Source organism: Calidris pugnax, unplaced genomic scaffold (genome assembly GCF_001431845.1).
Source record: "Calidris pugnax isolate Ruff unplaced genomic scaffold, ASM143184v1 scaffold11, whole genome shotgun sequence".
NCBI classification, from domain to species: Eukaryota; Metazoa; Chordata; class Aves; order Charadriiformes; family Scolopacidae; genus Calidris; species Calidris pugnax.
Genome location: NW_015090803.1, coordinates 5157806 through 5165528, shown reverse-complemented (window position 1 = coordinate 5165528; position 7723 = coordinate 5157806). Strand labels below are relative to the sequence as shown.

At 39.8% G+C, this 7723-nt stretch overlaps 1 protein-coding gene across 2 annotated transcripts in view; it reads left to right on the top strand.

Moving 5' to 3' along the window:
- The first annotated feature begins 3009 nt into the window (after positions 1-3009).
- The window catches only part of RARB (retinoic acid receptor, beta), a 317069-nt gene continuing 312355 nt past the window's right edge, over positions 3010-7723 (top strand). The window contains exon 1 of one of the 2 annotated variants that reach the window (XM_014937721.1): positions 3010-3112. The gene's annotated coding sequence lies outside the window, so the exon portion shown is untranslated. The remainder of the gene's footprint in view (positions 3113-7723) is intronic. The other variant, XM_014937722.1, reaches the window with a different exon arrangement.

The following is a 7723-nucleotide window of genomic DNA, read 5'->3' as shown; positions in this document are numbered from 1 at the left end:
TTACCAGGGAGTTAGTGATAGCATGAGGGGTAACAGTTTTAAACTGAAAAAGGGTAGTGTCATGGTTTGGGCTGGACCAGCCACTTGTAGGTGGATTTAAATTAGATATCAGGAAGAAATTCTTACCTGTGAGGGTGGTGAGACACTGGCCCAGGTTGTCTAGAGAAGTTGTGGATGCCCCATCCCTGGGATTGCTCAAGGCCAGGCTGGATGGGGCTTTGAGCAACCTGGTCTGGTGGGAGATGTCCCTGCCCATGTCAGGGGGGTTGAAACTAGATTATTTTTAAGGTCCCTTGCAACCCAAACCATTCTATGAAGGGAAGAGTGATGTGTCTGCAGGATACACAAGGATTACTTGTGGCCAACATAATTTAGAATAAAATGATTTTTGGAAAGAGCATGTGCAAAAGGAACAAGTTCAAACTGCCTGTGGGGCAAATTGCTTCTGGGCTGTACTACTCCTGTGAGTAGTCGCAGTCTTGCTGCTGTGTGTTGAGAATAGCTCTTACAAGTAAATGTAAGGCATTCCAAGTGGTGATCTTTGCTGGATTTGGCTGTGGTTAGTGTAGGTGAGTTCTTCACAAGTCTGGGAAGGTACACGACACATACTAAATTTGAAATGGCTGTTCTAGTTTGGTGTAATAGAAAAGTGCCTTTTTTTTTTTTTGGATAGAGTGACTAATGAAACTCTCTAAGATTGATTTTTGACATGTCCTCTGGGCCTAATGTGATGAGAGTTACTCTGTTGATGGAGTGACTCACTGTTTTTAGTTGTAGCACAATATTTGACCATTTGTGTTTTGTAATATAGAGCTTGAATATAAGATGTGCTGTTTTTCTCAAAGAGTCATTTTTCATTTCTCAGAACTAATGTTTTGCTAAGGCAGGCAAAATATCAGCTCTTCTTGTCTTGGGCATCTGTGTGAGGTCATAATAACATCACCAGTTTTTGCCGTAAGACTTCAGTTTTTCCTCAAGTTAGTGATGACTAAATAATCTATGTTATATGAATTATAATTCCTCCAGGATTTCGTTCAAGCAGTATCTCACTGAAATAACAAGAACTGTATATATTGATGCCTATATATTGAAATTGGAAAAAATCAGCAGTGGAGGACAAGTTTATTTGTTGTCCTGTATGTCTGTGTGCACACATGCTTATTTGTGGGAGAAGGAGGGAGGAATGTATCCACAGTAACGCCCTGCTCTCCCCCCAAACCAACTATGTGTTTGTTTCTCTGTAAATTACATTAAATGCCTTTTACCAATACTGGAGTTAAATATACTAGCAGTGATTGAGGCTTAAAAGTTAAGACTCTTGTTCAGCTTTTCAGACTGTCAGAGACAGTGTATATATATCTAACCCGCAGCAGTGTAAGTAGATACTATCAATCTAGGCTGCCGTATTTTCTCTGTGGGCCAGATTGAGTGTGGCCTTTCTGCAGAGGTACAATGGGCTTGTATAAAAGCTTGATTGATTGCTGTCGGCGCTCTGTAGGATGCAGAGACTTCGTTGGCTTTTCTCTCCAGGGGCTGCCCACCTGTACAGACCACAGGGTGGGAAGCGAGGGGGCACGTTAAGGAGAGCAAGGCTGTTGCTTGGAAGGGTGTCGGGTGGGAGATGTGCTATCCTGTGCTCCCAACAGGGAAGGGAAATGGCAGCTTTTTGCTTTGGCCCTTATCTTCCTTGAATCCTGCTTTTGTATTTAATATTCTTAAAAATACATGTATTTTTATTTTTTTTTTTAGCATTGAGATTCAAGCTTTTCAACTCTAAGGCTTCCCAAAAGGACCCGAGAGTGACTTAGTAATCAGAAGATATTAGCAGTTTTGAATCCCATTCAACTGCCCTGTGTGTTTATATCATACTCGGGACGTGCTTTCTGGCATTGTGCACATATAAAGGGGAAAGATGCTTTCTTTTATTTTGAAATGAAAGCTGAAATGCGTGATTTGTTGTTGAGGAAGCATAAGAAAAAGGCCAGATATTAGTAGATTCAGATCAGAAATATGGGAGCAGCTCTGCTAGTTCTAACAAGATTGCGATACGGAAATAGCTTTGCTTTAGATCTGCTGTTTTAGACAATATCAGTCTGGGTTTTTAGTTGGATTTTACAACCAGTTTTAACAATGTTGAGTGTATATCTTTGATTTAGAGTATCTCCTGATTTGGGAAACCAGCAGAGAAGTGCTTTCAAAGTAATATTAGGAATACTGAGGGCTGGACAGGCAGAGGACTCTGTTAGTTAAACACACACATTGTTGTGGAGTGCTGCTGATGGGAGAGAGAAATAGGAATTGTCTTTTGTGGCTGCAGTTCCTGTACTCTGGTAGAGTGTCTGAGACCAGGCAATTCTCTGTGGAAGATGAAAAAGGGCAGTACAGAGCAATTCCTTTTTTCTTCTTAGTTTTCTTTTTTTTTTTTTTTCTCCTCGACTTCTTTCTCTCTTGTCCTGCTTTTCTTGTTGGGCAGGAGTAGATTGACAGAAAGAGTGTCTAGTTGGATCAAAAGGATTGGTAGAGGTCACGTTACTGAAATTGCATTTCTTTTATTTTTTAAAAAGACAGTAGAATGTTTTTGTGTTGATGGTTCAGCTACAAAGGTATTTCAGCTTTCCCCCCCCTCCTCCGCCAAAGTTAAGTTGAGTAAACTGAAGGAAGCCAATTGCGTGTGCTCAGTGTTGTTACAAACACAGGCCCTGGAATTCCCTTGGGTGCTCACAGGGAATTTTGGCATGGACACCTACTTCTTCCTTGAGCTGCAACTGAGGAGAGGGTCAGCGTTGATAGGGGTGTTGAGTGGGAAGAGAAAGAAAGGAAGCATGTCATGAACCTCAGACGTCTGCATTCGGAGACTTTAGTCAAGCAATGCTCTGGTTTTGATTTCTCAATTCTGGATATTGGAGTTAGCATTAACTTTCTTGATTTTGTCCCGAGCATCCTTGTTCTGATGAGTATGTTTGCCTTATTCCTTGAAAACTTCACTTTGTAACTGCTCTTTCCCCGTATTCTTCCAGGATGTCAAACTGGCTTAGGTCCAGGAAGACTGCCCTGGTGTCAGGCTCCCTCTGAGTTGCTTCCAGATCTCAGGAGCAAAGGTACAGTTACGAAGGTAAGTTAAAATCCACTCTCAGAATCCCCTGAAGGAAACTAAGGCTTTAATTAGTGCCCTGTCCTTTGCATGGCAGTCTCTGGTACATTTCTTCCCTCAGAGTTGCTTGGTCCATGACAGCAGGCTATCAGTGATAGAGAAAAGGAAATCCAAAAGAGTGGAGTCGCTTTGAAAATGTAGTGAAAAGTTAATGAATAGAGCACTTACAGGGAAAATACCGATGCAGGCTGTGTCAGGTAAGCACTTTAAAAGTGAAAAGTGCCCCCCTGTTGGTTTGTTCTCCTTTTAACTGATCTCTTTGAAAATCTAATTGGAATCACAGCTGAACTACCATGATAAAATATGTTTTTGGTAGATAAAGTAGAAATAATACACATTTAGCAATTGGGAGTGTTGCTGGAAATAGTAGGCGCATGTAGAAATGAACACAAATTCCCATTTCTTGTTTCATCCTAAGGGCAAAGTACCCTTGGTGCAAAGCTCAGGGGACCTATATAGTCATTAGCAGATGGAGGGGGACATTAATCTTCTACCCACAAATCTGCCCCAGCACATAAAGCAGGGAGCGTCTCTCTTGTAAGGATTGCTAGAGGTTGTATTAAACGTGATAGTATAGTTTATAACCACAGTGCCAGTCACTCTTGCTGTTCGTTGCTGTGTTTTCTTGGTACTCTGTGTCTCTGGATTTCACTTTTTCTATCCGACTACAACGAAGTAGTGACAGTGTTTCTGCTTCTAGGGAAGCTGCCAGAGGCTTCCTTGAACGCTCTTAAAATCTCTCTCTTGCTATAAGCACTAGAGTATGTTAGGATAGACTTGAAGTACTTTTTTTGTGCATAGGGAGAAACGTATGATTTTTCTGTGTCATTCAGTCTTTCACATTTGGCAGTAAGCTGGGAGACAGGCATGGTTAATGAGGTATCTCAGCAGCACGTTTTTATGGGAGCATAGTTTAAGGTTAGGAGTATGTCCAGTCTCCAAACTGCCTAGTGAGCATTCTGTGTTTGGAAAGAAATGCCAGCTGGCAGTGGTTAAGGAGTGCATGCTTATTCTGCTCATGATAGCCAAAACATGCTCCCTGCTGTGTGCTTTTGGCAGCTTCGCACTGCCAATATGTCTCAAATGCCAGTTGCATGTCCTCCTTTCTTCCTCTTAAGTGTGTCTCATAAGGCATGATTTAGCCTGAATAAAAACGTGCCTCTGTTAGGCTTGGTAACATATGGAAAGAAACTGCTTGTTTTAAAAAAAATCAAAGTTTTTCTGAAACACCTGTAGTACATTATTTCCACTGTGGAAATAAAAAGATTATTATCGTGTCTTCCTATATGCAGTTGCAAATTGGCCTTAAATTCCTGAATATTTGATGACTTTTGTGATGCCAGTTCTTAGGCATACTACACTGAAAAAATTGTGTAATTTAGTCTCAGTGAGAACTCTGGGTGGAATTTCAGTCCTAAAGTAGCTGTGTATTAACTTTATTTGAAACTCTAACTCTACCTGTCTGGTCAAGGTATTAATTACATTGATGATTAAATTAATCACATTAATTTGTAGTCTGAACATATATTCATCACACCTCATATTTCTTCCCATTTGTTGAATTATTTTAAGTCAATAAACATCTAAAATAAGTATTATATTTTGTTGAAAAGATACCTTACGTGTAGGCAGTCTGACTTTTACAATCAAGTGTTGCAAATGTGCTTAGCTGAATTATTTGAAGCAGTTTGTGCATTGTGGATTATGCAGTTTGTGCACTGGATACAAATTCTTAAGAGTCTGAAGGTAAATAAATCCTATGTATGTTTCTTTGTCACTTTTATGTTCAGTAACATTGTAACAGGTTAAAAACCCCACAGTTTTTAAAACAAACAAACAAAAGCTAGACAAAACACTGAAAGCTTTTCAATTCAATACTTAAACAACTGCATTTAAGGTCAAGTGAACCATAGGGTAAGTAACCTGTGCTTAGAACTTTGGAAATATTTACGTATTTAAGCTCTGTATTGCATTTTCTTTGAGACGATCTTACACCTTCTTTGCTTGTAGCAGATCTTGATATTTGCCAAGATGATAATTCTCAAACAATTTCAATGCCTTTTTCTTTTCTCAACCAATTGAAAATTGGAAATTTTGTTGAGATCTGATAAGATATGGAAATTTAAAAATCAGTTTCTCTTCACTAACCTGTGTTAATTAGGGAAAAAGTTATCACCTTGTCAAAATCGTGAGCTTTTTTGTGTCATCCCAAAGTTGGGATGACACAAACACTAAAGGATGGGAGGAACAGTACCCATTGGAAAACGCTAGATTTTTGGTTAATGTGCACATATCTGTTTGCAACCTGCCTGCAGTAGCTAATTTAATGCTCCTGTTGCCCACTCTGCTTTCACGGTAAGGAAGAACAGTCTGCTTTTCCCAGGCAGGAGGTGTAAAAAAGAGGACCTGACTGTGACCCATTCCTCAAACCCATAAGTTTACCTCTGCAGCCTGATATCACTATCACATAGCTATCTCTCTCTGGCAAGAAAGACTCAATTCAGTTGCTTTCAACAGCTGATCTAAAGTGATGCAGGTTTCCTTGTAAGTTCTTTGTCTCATCAATCAGCCAGTATATCCTGGATATCCAAGGGCACGGGCACCCACGCTCAGATACCTGAATGCTTTCATGGTGATCTGTGCTATAGTGAAGTTGAGAATCAAACTTACTGTGATCTGTGTTGAAGCAGTACTGCTGCATTTTGCTTAACTTATTCATGCTCTAAAAAGCCTTGGTTATGACGTGCAAAAAAAGGTATTTTGGAAAGTAGGTTGCAAAATCAAACCCTCAGAAGCTGTGAAATGTCAGATTTATGTTATTTTTTTCTGTGTGTGTAGCTGATGCAGGAATATAGATCTTGCAGCTGTAATTTCATCATATCCTAACCGCTGGGCACCTGAATTGCATAACTGTTACATTATAAGACATGAGTGTGGCATGAGCATGGTATTTAGTAAATAGCATGGCAGCATTTGTGTATGGGGAAAAATGGTGTACACAGAAGAATGATCATAGAATTCAATGTGAAGTTATTATGTACATGTAGAAGATAAACAGAATTGGTTCAACAGAATTTCAATTTCAAGCAGGCTAAATATATTTGCATTATATAAACTTAATGCGGATTCAGACCTGCAGTAAGTTAGCATGTGTAACATGATTGATTTCAGTATAGTTTCTCCCATTTGTGCTGCTGTTGAATTCTGCCTCTAGTCAAAAAGTTCTCTAAAAGTTCTGCCAACACAGTTTTGTCTTGGAACAGCTTTGAGGTTTGCCAGCAGTGTTATTTCTTTTGCGTTGTAGGAGCACCTCTAGTTACATGCCAAAATATGGTCTTATTTTTAAACTGAAAAATAAATGAAACCTATGTAGAAATGGAAACTTTGTTGAATGCCAGATTCTGACCACATTACTCCCAGTGGAACCACTAGGTCCACTTTTGCAATCTGCTCTGTCTTTATAGCATTAAGAGGTATTTCACAATGTGGGAAATACTGGAAAAATGAGTGCAAGAAAGGCAGGAAATCTGCCAATGTCCATGTCTTTTTTTAAAAAAAGTTATTATAACCTACTTGCTGAGATGTGTTTTATGCTATCAAATTTAACCAGACTTCATATGTGGCCAGCCAGCCAGCCTCAATTTCAAAAATGTTACTCTATAGAGAAGAGGCAGATAGAAAAATTTGGGTATCTAGGTATTCTCAACATAATCATAATTACATTATTTTGGCCTGTTTTCCTAAGGCAGTAGGACTTTTAAGCTTGGAGGCTCTGTCTGTCGGGCTGCTTCCCTTCCTATTTTCCTAAATTTTTAAACTTTTGTCTGCTGTAAGCAGAATTTTTAAAAGTTGGTTCCAGTAAGATAGGGGTTAAAACAGATGGAAGGATTTGGGAAGGAGAAATGCAGTACTCAAGAGGAGATTGGTTTGTTCTAAGAGTGTCTTCCTCAGATGCTAACCCTAGTAAAAAAGGCCCAGATGTTTTGCCTCCAGCAGCGTGCAAGCAGCCAAATCCGTTGAGGGCTTTAAGAGGCTCTAGTGGTTTTGGGCAGTCACTGACTTTCAGCTTGTGTGAAAAGGGTGGAACAGGTATGTCGTGTCATCATTACACCATAAAAGAATCCAGAAGATTTTCTGAGTGGATTGCACCTAATCTCAACTTGGTCTTGAGCTGGAGTGTTCAGAACAGTTACAGAGGTAAGTCTAATCAAGCTGAGCTCTGCAAGTATGATGAATGCTAAAGGAGTCAGCAGTTGCCATTCTAGAATTTTGAAAGCATATTTGGCCAGGTAGTACAGATCAGCAAGAAGTCTAATAAGACCTGAAATGTTCACTAGTTTTGGTAGCTGAACAGTTGTTCTTGACATGCCACTAGACAGCTGTGGTCCTGCTAACATGTGGCTTAAGGGTAGTGTATTGCTTAGCATGAGCTGTGTTTGACAGCAAGGGGCTTTTAAACCGCTGCAGCTGGGTGGTTTTATGTGATTGACACTCAAGATTTTTGTCACCTCTTCTTAATAATCATTCACGAAGAGCATCATTAGCAGTGTACCTGCTAGGGAATGTCTAGTG